The sequence below is a fragment of the Macrobrachium nipponense genome, chromosome 2, assembly GCF_015104395.2.
Source record: "Macrobrachium nipponense isolate FS-2020 chromosome 2, ASM1510439v2, whole genome shotgun sequence".
In the NCBI taxonomy this organism is placed as follows: Eukaryota; Metazoa; Arthropoda; class Malacostraca; order Decapoda; family Palaemonidae; genus Macrobrachium; species Macrobrachium nipponense.
In genome coordinates, this window is record NC_087201.1 from 91,948,351 (window position 1) to 91,966,144 (window position 17,794).

The 17,794-nt window shown below is 37.8% G+C and overlaps 2 protein-coding genes across 2 annotated transcripts in view; one reads left to right on the forward strand and one right to left on the reverse strand.

Moving 5' to 3' along the window:
• LOC135221252 (uncharacterized) overlaps positions 1 to 17,794 on the reverse strand; it is a 291,718-nt gene that overhangs the window by 231,740 nt on the left and 42,184 nt on the right. The gene's annotated exons all lie outside the window — the stretch shown is intronic.
• Positions 1,658 to 17,794, forward strand: part of LOC135220784 (uncharacterized) — a 216,158-nt gene continuing 200,021 nt past the window's right edge. Inside the window, 1 exon segment of the mRNA XM_064258261.1 lies at positions 1,658 to 1,808. The gene's annotated coding sequence lies outside the window, so the exon portion shown is untranslated.

Here is a 17,794-nt window from a genome sequence, read left to right on the forward strand (position 1 = left end):
TTTACATGGGTACTTGGATCGCTGACGAAAAACATCTTAAATTATGCAGAGAGAGAGAGAGAGAGAGAGAGAGAGAGAGAGAGAGAGGAGAGAGAGAGAGAGAGAGAGAGAGAGAGATTGTGTGTGACGGAAACGTGCGCCATATCGTGCCGTTTTACGTTCAAACAGCAGCTAACTGAATTCTTCAAACACGGCAAGTCGGCAACCAGACAAAGTCACTTGAGTTCATTAAAAGATTTTCAGACAGGCAGTGGCTTCAGAAACTGGCCTACTTTACTGACACGTTCTTATGGGTGAACTCATTTAACTAGTCTCTCTAATGCCGCTTTGCCACAGTGGTTGATTTCATGGACAAACTAAGGTCATTCACTGTGAAGCTGGAGCTTTGGGAAGGGAAGGTTAAAGATGGAAATCTGAGCATGTTCGAACACCTGGGTGAGGCACTTCATAAAAGCAATAACACTGGAAATTTAGATGTGGTGGAGCTTGTGCAAGCACATCTAGCTTCTCTGTGGAATCAAAATTGATTAGAAACCCATTCACTGTGAATGTGCACCTTCTCCCAGATAACATGCAAGAATAATTCTTAGAGCTGGTGAATGACTCTCTTGCAAAAGATGCATTTGGAACATTTACCCTAACCAAGTTCTGGTCTAAAATAAATGAAACTCACCCTGTTGTGTCTGATGTTGTCCTGAGCTCTTTGCTGATATTTCCTAGTACTTACCTGTGCGAGAAAGGTTTTTCAATATCGTTGAACATGAAAATGAAACCGTTCACGGCTTAATGTGGAGCATGGCTTACGTGTGTGTATGTCTAATACCGCTTCTCGAATTGCAAAAACTCTTTGCAACAAACATGCATAACCTTCACACTAAAGTTCATTATATATTGCTTGGTAATGAAGTAAATACTGTTTCACTCCTGATGTGTAGTATCCTTGTAAAATGCTTGTAAAATTCATGATTCTGCTTGATAAAGTTCTTATAATATAAAATCATTTGATAATATCCTTACCAATACCTGTATATTGAGTTTGTCAATATATTACTATTGTGTTGGGTGCCAGCTTACTGGGGGTTCGGGTAGATGGTCTTAATAACTCGGGGGTACTTAAAGGGAAAAAGGTTGTGAACCTCTGCTCTAGATCGTACGTTACGTCTCCAAAAATGAGAATTACAATTCCGACGTATGCGGGTGCGCTAATCTGCTATTAAGTGTTTAGGAAGCTATTATGTGGTAACATTTCCTTAGGGTATTTTGAAGATAATGTAAACCGAATGACATCTTTTCATCTTTGTGAATTGTGAGACCGCTATACCTTTACACATTGTTATGACGTCATTCTCAAACCTTCAGAATTGAGGTCGAAAGTGCGATAGGTTTATGACATTAGGATGTATTTAGAAATAGAAAATATGTTTATGGTCCACAGGGAATCTGTAAGGTTTGGCATTACCTCTGGTTAGGTGGATATGAAGCGCATACAGAATTTAATGCAATGGGGTTAAAAACTGATACCGAAATGTAATAGGTACAAAATTATGTTTTTTTGGTTACTAGCTGTAGTGCCATCAAGTGAAGTTTTTTCAAAGCTACAAAATATTTATTGAGCCTCGTTTCATACTTTTAAACGTAGATTAATTTTTGTGGTGAATTTGATAAACTTGTAAATTGACGGTAGTGTGAGAATCTTTATCAGTCTCAGTGTTGTCTTGGCTCGTCAGTAATGGCGGCAGTGTATTTGTGATTGTGTTTGTGAATTTTCGCGTGCGCCGTTCGCCACAGCAATTCGAGTTATCGTCGGGGTGAGTCTACCTATGATTTGAGTAATTCATGTAGATAGAATTGTTCGATTCATTACAGATTATTTATGCAGCTCAGGGTGAAATTGGACCAGTGGCTTTAAGCCTGTAGGCCTACCTAGGTATACCAGCAACTACCTAGGTAGGTAATACTACTAGTAGTCAAACTTCTTCGCTAGCTAGGCCTGGAAGTACCTATCATTTTTTCCTCCCGCGATTTTACTCTTCTGTCATATAGTATTAGGATTGTATCAGGAGCCTTCAGTAATAGCCTGTGCTCATAAGGCCTAGGCTAACGCAGCCCACCGAAGACACGCATTTTCGGTTTAGGAGCCTTTCAGTTTAGGTATAGGGTGAACAACCGAGTGGACAGGCCAAATCACCGACTACCGTGGTTTTGGCCACCCTCCGAAAAAGCACTTGAACACGTCCTTACACCGGAGATGGTCGTCAGTCATGAGTTGTTGGAGGTGATAACAGGAGCTCAAGACCTCTACTCTCCTTTTGAAGTATTTTCTCCAAAGTTGGAATTTAAGGTAATTCTAAGCCCTCATTCCGCGGTAAAGTAGACTATGGCAGTTGACGTTTTCCTACGTTATTTTACTTAGGGTAAACAACCGCATGGACTGGCCCAACACACCGACAGTCACGGCTGGACACCCTCCGAAAAAGTACTTAGGGTAAAAAACCGCAGGGTACAGAGTGAACCGTGTACAATCAGCGTGAACAATCCCAAAAAAAGTACATTATTACGCGTCCTGACATCGGAGATGGGCATCAGTCGCGACTTGTTGTTGGTGAGAAACGGAGCTAAAGACCTCTACTCTCCTCTCGAAGTAAGTATTTTCTCCAAAGTTAGAAATTAAGGCCAAATTTTAAGATTTAAACAGAGGGTAGTGAAAAGGGTGTCAAACGTAGTGCAAATCTCACCAAAACGCGTTCAACATTTTTACTTACAACTCGAAATATTTAGAAGATTGACGCCATCTCGATGTTTACGTAGTCGCTTGTGTCAATAAACTTCCCATTTCCTGTGATAAATCTGCACACTACTTGCACCCACAGACGCTGGGGCACTTTTATCACAACAATCGGAAAACTTTCCCTCGCCGAGTAAACAAAAACGGTGTTTTTTGGTAGAAGATAACGACGGACGAAGAGTGCACTTCGATAAGTTTTTAAATAAATAGTAAAACATCAATATTTTACATATTTATGATGATTAATTTGAAAATATTCGTTATTGAAAAAGTAACTCGATTCTGACTCAAAGTTAAGTAATTATTTTTTGGAATTAGAACGTTCTTTTAAGTCCTGTATTATGACGTCACGACATCTTGACTTTCGTACCTATTGTAAATAATTGCTTTACTCAACTTTCTTGCAGAACAGTTTACCAGTTATTCATGCAGATTATCAGCTCTTCATGTAATTGGTATAATCATAATGCGCATATATATCTTTATTATTTAATTTTTGGATATATGAAGATGTTTTATTGCCGGATTATCGCCGTAGTGTGACGCAATAGTTTTCGGTCCCTGGGCCTCTGTCTGTTTTCGCACCATAAGAAATTATGGGGCCAAATTTGCAATGACCAGAAAGTCGTTAAAGAGGAAAGTTAGCATTGAGGGGCATGTGTTTTGTTTGATAAAAATACAAATTTATTCAATAGCCAGCTTGTAAAATACGTATACTTGATTACAAAAGACTTGATTGACAACTTAGCAGCATACTTACTATGGGTTTCAGAGACAGTGAAAGCACGTTTTTGGGCAATACCTATTTCTGTAACGAACACTCATATCAGAACGAGATTTTGCTATAGTGCATTATTCCCAGTGCCGTAATTTATTAGGGTATCGTGAATCACTAATCGTAAAGAATAACGACACTTGTCCTTGTACCAAGAGACAAAAACTCCATTATGCAGAAATGGATACGAACACATGTAAAAAGCTCCACCTACCCTCTCCCCCCCCCTCCACCGCCACCCCTTACCTTTGTTCCTCTCTCTCTCTCTCTCTCTCTCTCTCTCTCTCTCTCTCTCTCTCTCTCTCTCTCTCTCTGTTGCCATTCGGCATGTGTTCACCCTCCAAACTGGGTATAAGACTACACACAAAACATTGAAATTGGTGAAATTAGGCTATGTATTGGAAGTATACATACATAAATATTAAAGTAATTTTATCATTATTCGCATTAACATAGACAACTAAGACAATTCATGGAAACAGTTTATAATAATTGAAAACAGCGTAGTGTGAAGCCTCCACTAATGTGGCAACGATGATTTTGCCATTCTTAGCATGCAAACATTAAAGTTTACATTTATTTCTGGCATACGGTTATTAAAGAAATTCAAAATACTAATATAGACTTAAATCAATGAAAAGTGCTAGCAAAAACAAAAAAGCAAAAAAAAAAATATATGTATATAATTCACTTATGCGTAGTCGTTCCTCTATGGTTTTCGGCAGCCAGATGTACGAAAACGTTAGAAACATTTGATTGTATCTACTTTAGAAATATCTGTAATTTTTCGGGGGTGGGGTTTAATTTGGTTTGCAAAAAGGCATAATATAACATGAATTAAATTAAAATGTTTAAATAACAAAGTAAATTTGAACTAAATAACGAGTAAAGTAAACAATTTAGGGAATAAAACTTTGCAGTTTCGTCGTCTGCTGTTCGTAACTGTGTTTGTGGCATGCGCGCTTAGGAACCAGGAACAGCAACTGGTTTAAAGTGCAATGTGGAGTGAACTGAGACCAAAATGTGTACTATAATAGCAATCAAATAAGCACTGTGGAGTTTCAGTTGTGATGGCAGTAAGGATAAAAACCACCGATTACAAGGTAAGAATGAATTTAGTTCAAACCATGACTCCGGGAATAAAAAGTTTCATACTTTCAGTAATATAGGCAACAAAATGTTGTTTTATTGTGCTGATTACAACTGCAATCTTGAGTAAGATCAATAAACGTTAAATACATACGCTAACATTGTTCAAATGATTGCTGGGAAGGCTGGGAAAGATGATTTTCGTCGCTGATCAGAACCTGTACAAATCCCACGGTAGCCGCCATATTGGATTTCAAAACTGCCTTGAAAACATATTTTACGAAGAGCGTCACATGCTTATTTTAGTTTGTAAGGGCCTTTCATATATCACATTATGTTGACGAAACTTCAATCTTTTGAATGGTACGCTTGGAGTTGTAATTGTATTCTTGTTTCACCATTTAAATATCGAGTGAATAAGACCTGTTCACCGTGATAAGGGTTGGTAGTCGCTGGTTTTTCCCCCTATAACGTGTCCTGACACCAGAGATGGTCATCAGTCGCGAGTTGATGTTGGTGATAGACGCAGCTAAAGACCTCTACTCTCCTCTCGAAGTAAATATTTTCTCCAAAGTTAGAAATTAAGGCCAAATTTAAAGCTTTAAACAGAGGGTAATGAAAATGTTGGCCAACGCAGTGCAAACTTCACCAAAATGCTTTCGAAATTTTTACTTACGATTAAATAACTTAGAAGATTGACACCATCTCGGTGTTTGCGGAGTCATTTGTGTCAATAAACTTCCCATTTCCTGTGATAAATCCACACGCCACTTGTACCCATAGACGCTGGGGCACTTTCATCACAACAATCGGAAAACGGTCACTGGCCACAACGTTTTTAAGGAAACTACTGTTTTAGTAGAAGACGACGACAAAGCGTGCACTAGATAATTATTTAAATAAATAAGTAAAACATCAATATTTACATATTTATGATGATTAATTTGAAAATATTCGTTAACGAAAAAGTAACTCTTCCAGACTCAAATTTAAGTAATTATTTTTCGGAATTAGAACGTTTTTTTAAGTCCTGTACTATGACGTCACGACATCTTGACTTTCATACCTATTGTAAATAAATTGCTGTACAGTGGACCCCCCGTATTCGCGTTCTCCAGATTCGCGGAAAATTCGCGCATTCGCGGTATTTTTCTATGGTAAATATCCACAAATTCCTGGTTTTTTGATGAATTTCATCATAAAATGCACTTTTTGTGATAAAACTATTAAAAAACCATGTATGAAAATTTTTAGTGGGTTTTTCTTGAGTTTCAACTAACTAAATAGGCTGTTTTTAGCATTTTTATAGGGGTTCCAAACATTCGCAGGTTCTAACTATTCCCAGGGGGGGGTCTGGTACGCATCCCCCACGAATACGGGGGGACCACTGTACTCAACTTTCTTGCAGAACAGTTTACCAGTTATTCATGCAGATTGTTATCAGCTATTCATGTAATTGTTATAATCGTAATGCACGTATACAGGCAGTCCCCGGGTTACGACGGGTTCGGCTAACGACGTTCCGAGGTTAAGGTGCTTTTCAATTGTATTCATCAAAAATTATTTCCAGGGTTACAACGCATGTTCCTGAGTTACGACGCCTACAATGCTGATGTGGCAGGAGAAATATGACATAAAAAATGCAAAATAATCAATATTTGAAGTTTTTTTTTATGAAAAATGCAATAAGAATGCAGTTTACATAGTTTTGAATACACCCAAAGCATTAAAAGTAAGGTTTTCTTAGGATTTTTTATGATGTTCCGGCTTACGACGATTTTCGGGTTACAACGCGTCTCAAGAACGGAACCCCCGTCATAAACCGGGGACTGCCGGTATATCTTTATTATATACTTTTGGATATATGAAGATGTTTTACTGCCAGATTACCGCCATAGTATGACGCAATCGCTTTCGCTCCCTGGTCCTCTGTCTGTTTTCGCACCATAAGAAATTAATGGGGCCTAATTTGCAATGACCAGAAAGTCGTTAAAAGAGGAAAGTTAGCATTGAGGAGCATATGTTTTGATTGAGAAAAATATAAATTTATACAATAGCTAGCTTGTAAACAATACTTTATTACAAAAAACTTTATTCACAACTAAGCAGCATACCTACTATGGGTTTCAGAGACAGTGCAAGAACTTTTTTGTTAATATTTCTGTAATGAACACTCGTATTGGAACAAGATTTTGCTATAGTGTATTACACCCAGTGTCGTAATATTTAAGGGTATCATGAATCACTAATCGTAAAGAATAACGACACTTGTCCTTGTAACAAGAGACAAAAACTCCATTATCCAGAAATGGATACGAATACAGGAGTAAAAAGCTCCATCTACTCTCTCCCCCCACCTGCACCGCCACTCCTGTACCTCTTCCTTCCATCACCTTCCCTTCTCTCTCTCTGTTGCCAATTGGTACGTGTTCACCCTCCAAACTGGGTATAAGACTTACACAAAACGTGGAAAATGGTGAAATTAGCCTAGGTATTGGAAGTACTGTTGGCCAAAAAACTCGTGGCAGAATTTCATGATTTTTCGTCACCTGCCTGACGCACAATTCATGCCTTGTTGATCTATTTTTCTTTTCAAAGATGGAAGAAATCATGTGTAATGACGTTAAAAACAGTCACTGATATCTTTAGAACATTATGTTATGTTATTGTGTAAAACTATTTTTTATACATTCAACTTACCTGTCAGATATATACAATAGCTATTACTCCGTCGTCCCGACAGAAATTCGAATTTCGCGGCACACGCGGCAGGTAGGTCAGGTGATCTACCCCCCCGCCACTGGGTGGCGGGAATAGGAACCATACCCGTTTTCTAATTCATATTTTTTTTTCTGTCGCTTGGAATGTAAACAACGTTTGCAGTTCCTCCTGATGGATTTTCGTGTTTCATCGCCAAGATCGTCTGGGTCTAACTTTTACAGGGAAGTAATGGATCTTTGGTTTGGCATACGCTTTTGTTAACTTTTAAATTTTTTGAATTTTTGATAAAATTAACTCGAAAATTTTGAAGATTAGTGACGTGTCACTACCGAAGTTTTCGGTAGACACTCCTCCACTTTCACGAAAGTTGAATTACTGTTATACTTTTCATGAAAGGGGAATTACTTATATTTATTCATTAATACAAATAAGTGTTAGAGTTTGATTGAGGAAATGTATATCTCTTTCTTCCTAGTTGGGGAAGTCAGAAAAGTAACTATCCTTTAGAAGCTTACAATGGAGGTGCGTCTGATCGGCTCTGTCTCGCTCTCAGGTCTAGACCTCTTCCAAGCTCACAAGCCCAGAGGAGAAGGAATGTCGAAAACCGTAAGGAGGTTTCAGAGAATCCCCACCGGTCAGGCGCGGTCCCCTCGGCAGGTACTGTAGAGCGTCCCAGACTGCCAGGGATAGCCATTGGAAAGGCATCCTAAAACAGTGTTTCTCCCTTTTTATGCCTACTGTTCCTCGATGGATAGAAGAACTTCGAATGAATGAAATTGGCGAAGATCCTCGTATAATGCCTTCTGTAGAATTATTCAAAATGAGAATGACATTAATCGATCCACCTTTCGGAATCAGGCGACAATTTAGCGCCTTCTAATATTAGAGATCATTCGATAACATTTGTAATAAAGTCATTGTTCAGGATATTTTTTTTTGCAACTAGACGAGAGCGCTATCCCATGGGGGTATGAAATTGTTATTTCAACATAAAATTCCCCATCGGTGCATTTTTAGATATAGAATTATTCTGATGAGAACGATTTAGATTATTTGTCAATCGAATGAATTATATGGATCTCGTTGAGTGATGAAGCATATATGTATGACTTTTAAGCTTCTAGCTCCTACCATGCTTAGGACAAATCGCCTTAGGACTAAGGTATGGCAAGGCATATACACATACCGAAATTTATGCTATAATGGTCAAGTGAAATCCTTACAAAATTTCCTAAATTAATAGGTTTTTACCTTAATGTAACAGTATTATAGAGGATTCATTACGCTAGAGTATGAGTTATATGATGCTATCGTGTCTTCGAGAAGTGATCGGAGAAGCATATCTTTATTGGTGGATTGAGAGTAGGATAGAACATTTTTCTTCGTGTTAGAAGAGGTTTCCATGAATTACCAGTACCCCTCTAGGACTTTCCTAGGAAGGAATAGGTTTAAAAGGATTGTTTAGACGACACCTATTTAGTTTCTAGACTTGTCGAAGTCTCGTTCGCTTAATTATGCTTATATAAAACTTCCTGAAGTTCGATAATAATTTTATAAGATTCCTTTATTTAATGAGTAACTGGGAACTCTAGAAAGGAAGGCCTAGACGGCTTTCGAAGACTGCTTTCGCTTTGAGACCAACGCAGTACCATCTGTTCTCAGTTGTGAGCGATCGCTTACAGCTCTCTCTCCTGCGGAATGGGATAACTAACCGTTCTCTTTTTCCCTACAATCGTGGTCTTAGCCTCGGATTGAGGGAATACTGAAGCTATCATACATAAAATATTGTCTGCCTTTTGTTAGGAAGCTTTCAATAAGAAGGATATTACCAACCTTTCAATGCTGTTTACCGTAGGTAACATGATTAAGGATTCTAATGCAGCAGAAACATTATATTATTTAATGCACTCATACTTACGAAAGCATGGCTTATGAGAGTACATACTTAGTGAGAAGACAGATGTAATAGAGATTCACTTCAAGACTACGGTATGGTTAAGTCTTTCGAGAAAGGACACAACCTTATTTAGATGCGGATATTGCTCAGAAGTTGTGTGAGTCGGATGGGAAACATTCTTTTAGTGGGAAATGGTTTCCCTGAATGGATTATACTACGTATATAAAAGTTTTTCATAATAAGAACGGAATTAACATATGAAAGGATGTCGGGTACCATAAAGACACAGATGTTCTGGCACATAACATAAAGATAATTAGTAGGAGGCGCCAGCCTGGCGCAACTGGTGCAATAAGCCAAGAACACCATCCAAAATATTTCTCGTTTGAGTGAGTTATGAAATAAAAGCAATGCAAGAATTTGCGAGTCCTTGAGAACCTCGATAGACGATAATAACTGTTAAAGTATGTCTAACATTTATTGCAAAGAGTTGTGAGAACCTGGCGAGAAGTCTTCTTCATAGATTTCTTAGCAAGGTAGAAGACGAACAGTCCTTCCGTAGACTGCTTCCTTTTCCTTAAACCATGCCATAAGGAGCTCTCAGTATTGGGTGAGAGGCTCTTTCAAGTATCTGAACCGTACATTACGGCCTGATGTCCTAGGATAGGAATCTTGAATGATTCTCCTCGATCCTGGATCAATTATTAGGAGAATAGGATAATAATAATTTGTTGTTTTGCAGAATAACGATGATAGAATTTTCCATTCTCTCGTTGCCCAGGCACGAGGACAGGAAGAAAGAATATAAGAGAGAGGTAGCAATATACGCCATCTTTATGTTATAGAAATGGGAATAAAATTTAGTCTTTTTCCCCTAAAATATAAACTCTTTACAGAATGTAAGACAAAGGGCGTCAAAGAAAGAGAGAATACATTATGCCTCATTTTAGACTTAGAGAGGTTGGATTCTCAGAGGTCACATTCTTCTCACAGCAGGTTTTGGAAGTCTTTTCCAAGACTGTCTGAATATTCTTTCAGCATCTATTTTAAATGGACCTTAACAACCTCTCCACTCTGAGTCTGTCTGCGGGCAGACTTACCAGAAGTGGACATGAATGAGAGGATGTTTCAAGGTAAATAAATGACAGTAGTCAGTTATAAGTATAATAATTACTGCAGATCGTGCTAGAGGGAATGAGGAAACTGTCCTCTTCCGATACCTCTGTGAACCACATAGCGGTTTTTTCTTCCCTTTCAAAGGGAAGAATCACCTTTGTATATATCTGCTATCAAAGAACGCAGTAAAAGGCTATACTCTGTCTCTATAAAGGGAATTGGAGATAGCAGAGCATTAAGATCTTCGGATCTTATACAATACCTCTATACGACAAGACTAGGAGATCTTATAATTACAATGGGACTATGATTGGGCCTCAGATTCCGTGTTCTGACAAGATGGAACTGCTCCATCATCAATGTTTCTCTTCGTACTAAACGACCAAAAGGATGAGTGAAATTTTGGGCTTGGAATCTGGAATCAAATTCTAGAAAGACTCGGCAATGGGTTCCTGCCAGCATGGTATGTTTGGCAAAAGAACTAAAACCTTTTATTCATGGATCAACGCTTTCAGATAAAGGATTCGTTGTCCAGGCAATGTATTTACGTTGTCATCTACAAAAGAAGATAAGGTTTAAACGTTTGCTGACAGAGTCTTTGGAATACGATGAGGGCTAAAAACTACTTCCCAGAAAGTTCGAAGAGATATATTTAAAGAGCTAGAAATCAGGAATCCTCCCAATTTCAGCTCAGTCTCTCCTTAGACTTCCAGGCTCTTTCCCTGCCTTCGTGCAAGGATAGGGAAGATTTTGCAATGAGAGAACTCATCAACATGTAGGAAGAGTGTTCGTTAGCAACGGAAGTATCAAGTATTATCCTCCTCGGAGGAAGACTGGTCTCTCGGACTATTAGATTTCCTATCGTCTACTGGATGTAGCTGACTAAAATTACCTTCCCCTTGTTGCAGAGGCCATAAGCTCAAAGTGAAAGGATTTCTTCCAACCCTTTTCCATTCTCCTGATAAACGATTGTGGATGTTCAGACTTTCGGACAATGTAGCGCCAATCAGGCGCCAAATGCCAAACAGGCGTAAAGACGTCAGAGCAAGACAGTCCAAATAAACACTGTCATTATCTGATGAGGAGAAGGAGTAGGCCTCCAATCTGGCGCAGATGCGCTAGAGGCGAATAAATCAGGCAAATAAAGTGTCCGAGGTGGACATCGCCAGTTTTCATCGAGAGACTTAACAAGCTCGAATCTCCAGCAAGTGGGGAGAAGTCAGCCAGGCGCCAGGCGCGAGTGAGGCACCAGCCAGGCGCGAGGCGCCAACCAGGGGCGAGGCGCCAGGCTGGCGCAAGACACCAGGCAGGCGCGAAAGGCACCAGCCAGGCAAGCGAACGCGCACCAGGCTGGCGCGAGGCACCTGCCAGGCGCCAGCCAGGCGCAAAGCCAGGCTCGCTGGTCTTCATCCAGAAGAGATCTATTTCAAAGAAAGCCCTGGTCTTCTTTGGGAACAGTGGAATCTCTAAAGCATTTTCTTGAGTAACTTGATGATTCCTTCAAACAGCTAAGAATTAAAAGCGCTTGAAGTGCGAGCTTTTAACAATTCTTGTTCTTTCCATAACAATATGTCGTGAGAGACATATTAGCTCTAATAACGGGAAGATGCAACTCTGTTTGTTGACTTCTCTTTGCACGAATGATGATCAAGTGGGCCTATGAGAGATCCTTCTCTCTTTGTTATACGTGTCCACGGATGCGTTGCTGGGATAGGGAGCCGACACTGATGCTTAACTAGTGAATTAAAAATTTTTTATTTTAACATAAGTGTATTATTTTCTGGGGTTATTTGAAATGAGTTTGGGGATAAGCTCTTTCAAATTAAGCACAAACCCTCGTGTTAGGATCAGGTGATCGGGATCGGTGTTGTGCTCCTTAAATTATGATGCCAATAGGCATTGGTGTATTGTCATGTAAGTGGGATAAGACCACCCCATTGACAAATGACCACTAGGTTCTGTCAAGTAAGTGGATAAGACCCCATTGACAGATCTACAAGAACTCTTAGCCATAGGTCACATCCTCGCTGAGGCTCTTGAGACGAAGCAGACTACTAGCAATAGCCAGGAAGTCGACCCTTCGTCTAAACACATAGGAACCAAGGTTTTATTTATTTATTACCTACAACGTATGTTGTTTACCTGTCTATTCAGTAATAGCTGTCTTTTACCCTCCACCAATGGTGTGAATCAGCTATGTATATACTGACAGTAAGTTGAATGTATAAAATGATATTGTTATGATACAATAAAGTTTTATACATACTTACCTGGCAGATATATACAATTAAATGGCCCACCCAGCCTCCCTTCAGGAGACAGCTGGAAGAAAAAAATATGAATTAGAAAACAGGTATGGTTCCTATTCCTGCCACCCAGCGGCGGGGGTGTAGATCACCTGACCCTACCTGCCGCGTGTGGCCGCGAAATTCGAATTTCTGTCGGGACGACGGTTAGTAATAGCTATGTATATATCTGCCAGGTAAGTATGTATAAAACTTTATTGTATCATAACAATATCATTTCCATATAGCAAAATTGACGTGAACCAAACGAAGTGATAAACGTCATATCACAACCATAGATATACATTACCAAATAGATAGGAGACACCTATCACTATATCACTAGTAGTATCGCATAAACATAGTCCTTAAATTATCATTTCAATATTAAGTTGAAGGTAGCTGAACAATTCCATTTGTTAAATTTTACAGAAAACATTAGAATCTCAAAATGCTAACAAATTTAAAAACAAAAAGAAAAAAGAACGATATCGTAACAGTGTGAACCAGGCACCTCACTCTATTGGTTTTGATGTTATGTGCACGGGAATCTAATGTCAATGTGTCATTTATCGGTCTAAGAAACATCCCTCGATGAGCAAGAGAATTATTGCACTGCATTCGGTGCAAGTTCTTGTTGGAGAGATATCAAGAAAGCTTAATAAACCGGAGAGAATCATACATAGATGAATGAAATTGTTTAAAGAAGGGCAAAATTTAGAATATGGGCCTAGAGGTGGAACACCTCAGGGCACCACAAGAGAGCAAGACAATACAGTAGTGTAAATGTTGCTGAGCAACATTCATTTGTGAACTTTGAATTCTAGTGCCTCGTCATGACATTGCTGAACCAGGAATCATAACTAGTTCTACGCTTATGACTGGTGTCTGATGAATACTTTAGATGGAGAGGAAGAGATTTTTAAATCTACACTTGAAATCTTTTATAAGTGTCTAATGAATAAGCAAACTTATCTTTGAGGGATAAGAGATTCAGTTAGGCTTACTCTTTTTGTTTTGTTTTTTATCGGTGGCCAGTGAATACCACGGATAGGGAGGGAAACAGTTTCAACGATGCAAACATTTTTTTCTTCAAAACCTAAAGAATACATTTTATTGGGAGATACTTTATTAACATCGGCCTAATCCTTCCATTACTCCTATACGCCACCTCCGCTCTCTTCTACATCTCAGGCAACTTGATCCGACTTCTCGCTACGAACTTCATCGTGCGAAAGCATCACTAATGATAACGGTTATTTTAAAATTTCCCGCGCCAACAACGGATGCCTTAAAATGCATGTTTATAAAATATTTTCTGTTTAAAGAAACTTTATCTTTCATTCCACAAAATATGTACATACACTTGTGTTACCCTGTAGCCATCAAAGAGCAACCCTTGATTAAAGCAGTAGGTTTTTCTTAAAAAAAAAAAAAAAAAAAACATTTGAAATAGACTTAAACAAGAATGTCACCTTTCATATTTCTTATCCTTTCAGCTACTTATAATATGCTTATGGTAGTAGGTCTAGGTATACATGTGAAACTAATTTAAATTAAAATCTATTTAGAAGAAATGGATAGCTACAGAAAGATCAACCTAAGAAAGGTTTAATGAAAGTAAGCCTTTCTTAATGTATTCGTCAGTTTTGACTCCCACAGCTTTCCAACATGTCCAAATGAAACTGGATGATATGCAAGGAATTCGATAAAAAATACGACTGAATTATATTAGTTTGATTTTTTTATGATTGCTTTTTGACTGAATAGCTAGGTCTGAGTTAATTGTGTTAAGCAATTATGAAAAGGATAAGAAGAAAGGCGAACATGACTAATAAAACAAGAATAACGGGAATAAAAAAAAAAAAAACTAAAGCAGAAAAATCAAATAAATCATCAATATATATATATAATATATAGTATATATATATATATCTATATATATATATATATATATATATATATATATATATAGTATATATGTATATATATATATATATATATATAGATAGATACAGCGGCGGCCCGCGGTTAACGGCGCAATCACTCAACGGCGAATCGGTTTTACGGCGGTCGTCAAAAATATTCATTAAAAATAAGGCATTTTAAAGGTATCTTTACGGCACAAATTTCAGTTAACAGCGCCGCTAGCGCCGTTGTCTAACGAGTTCATACATATGTAGAAATGCCGTTCAGACCATAAAGGTTATGCAAATTATATTAACAAATTTATGGAGAGTTATTACGTAGGTATTAGGGTAAAATATATGCCTCTGACGCTGTTCTATGCCGAAAATATCGAGTTACATAAGTGCAAATTTAGCTATGGATGTGTCGATTTCATAATTGTTCATGCTTGTGTTTAAAATGTGTGAAAATGTATTAACCGTGAAAGGCATTTTTATTTCTGTACAGAAATATGATACAAAGGCGTTTAGTAAGAAAACTGCCCTTCAACGATACCAAATACGATGTTTTTCATAAGTTCTTCTTGTAAGCGCGCCTGCAGTTTCGTCTTCCGAAAAATATGATTTAAAAAAAAAGTGCACAAATTAGCGACGATGTGCAGATTTTATAAATGTTTTTAAAATTTATGCTTTTATGTTTAATTAAAATGTGTATGAAAATGTATACGAATAGGGTATATTTTTATTTTTTCTGTGCAGAAATAATGATAAAAAGACAGCTTTTGAAACTCCCCTTCAAGTTATCGACTACGATGTTTTTTTTTCAAGTTCGTTCTTGTATGCCGCCGCGGCATACAAGAACGAACTTGAAAAAACACATCGTAGTCGATAACTTGAAGGGGAGTTTCAAAAGCTGCCTTTTTATCAAATTCTGCACAGAAATAAAAATACCATATTCGTAATACATTTTCATACACATTTTAAACATAAAAAGCATAAACATTTATAAAAATCGACACATCGATCGCTAATTGGCACTTTTTTTGGCGCGCGTTCTGCCGCTCTTACCCAAAAAAATATCGAGTTAGAGAGATAGAGAGAGCGATTGAGAGAGACGAGAGAGAGAGAGAGAGAGAGAGGAGAGAGAGAGAGAGAGTGTGTGTGCAAATTTAGCGATCGATGTGTCGATTTTTCAAATGTTTATGCTTTTATGTTTAAAATGTGTATGAAAATATATTGCGTAAAGGTATTTTCATTTTTTTTGTACAGAAATAAGATACAAATTAAGGCAGCCTTTGTAACTACGCTCCACGTTGTCAGGGGATGGTTTTTCATGTTCGTTCTTGTCCGCCAGTTCCGAAAAATGCATTGTGTTATTTTATTAATTATGCATCTTTCCATAAATCCTTTAAAAAGTTATACATTATTTCACTGTATCCAAGAATATTGTATGTATTCTCATATTATTGTATTTTAAAGTACTACGCAAAACTTAAGCCCGTATTCCGCGGAGCGGCCAAGTTGTGGTTTGAAATCAGCTGATGAATACGAGTCTGTTTCACCATAACGCAATTCTGAGCGAATGCTCTTGCTTCTAGTTAGCATAAACGAATATCTAGATACTTGACTTATGTAAGACAAAGTTATTTTTCCTTATACAGCGTGTTTTAGGTGGAAATATTTATTGAATATGTCTCGTTGTGAATGTGAACTACTATTTATTTCGTTAACAGATTACGTTGGCGGCATGTTTATTGCGTAACAAATACGTGATTCCGTTCGCAATACGTAATCCTTTTATATCATCGTAATACGAACTTTACGTTATTTATCTTATACTGGCGTGAAACCAACAGTAAAATATGTTCTTTCAAGCACAGTAGTTTTTGATTAAAATTATTTTATTCCAATTTTATCTATGGTTGTGTGTGATGCACGACGTTTACTGCAGTTTTATCCTGTTGCCGATGTACGATAATAGTCATTAGCAGCTTGAACAGTTTCTCAGCTTCAGTCATAATTAGGTTTAAATTAACGGTATATTTCCCGATTGATCTTTAATCTATATTGATCCCTGATCTATAGCGAATAAAGTTATTACATTAAGATATCTCAGTTCTATTCTATACATAACGCCATTTATAACAAATACGGTAATGTTGCACTGTAGTACGATGATCGAAATACAAGCCAAACAGATGTTATCCAGTTCGGTTGTACTTAGAAAAAAAAAAAAGTCGTTTCTCGTTCGGTTGTTCATGGTTGTACACGTTCACGCAACGAGTATAACGTTAAAACCATACTTTCACCATTCTCTTTTGCTGTTATTGAACTTATGTAACTAGAAGATGGATAAAGTTAGGCCATTGTAATTTGATCTCTCATAAAATCGAACTATCAAGACTAATGATCGTAACCTGAACACTACAGATACCTGTACACTGTATAAACTTTATATCTTTACATACTCTAGACACCCACATGTACTGTACAGTAAATTCTATAGTACTATACTGCATAAATATAATTTTACTTATTGAGGCCGTTGTGGGATTACGGCGCCTTTGACTGGTCTAGAGTTTCGAAAGAAGGTGTGCGGCGGCCGTAGGCTTTAAAAATCGCTCAGCGTCGAAAATCGCTTGCGTCGGTGGCCAGGAACGGAACCCCTGCCGCTAACCGAGGGCCGCCTGTATATATATATATAATAAATATATATATATTATATATATACACAGTGCTACCTTGAGATACGAAATTAATCCGTTCCGAGGCGGCCTTCGTATTATGAGTTTTTCGTATCTTGGAACACTTTTTACATGTAAAATGGCTAATACCGTTCCAAGCCCTCCAAAAAACACCCCAGTAAATTATATTTCCAGGCCTAAAACACATGTTCTAGGGCTACAATGTCGATCCGACGGAAGAAATATGACTCCAAAAAGGCAAAATACTGTACATACTTGAGTAATATTCAACTGCATGTAATGTTCAACCCCATTTTACTGCATATATTGGACTTTAGCATATGTCCCTTAGCAATAAGCCTAGCCTATGTTAGCGGATGCTACTGTAGCCTAGTCTATGATTCTGACGTCTAAACCTAAGAGCTAAAAGCTTAGAGTATGCCAATAAAATGTATAAATAATCAGTATGTACTCATTTCAAATAATTATTAATTAATCATTAACTATAATACACAAACAAACAAAAAAAAAAAAA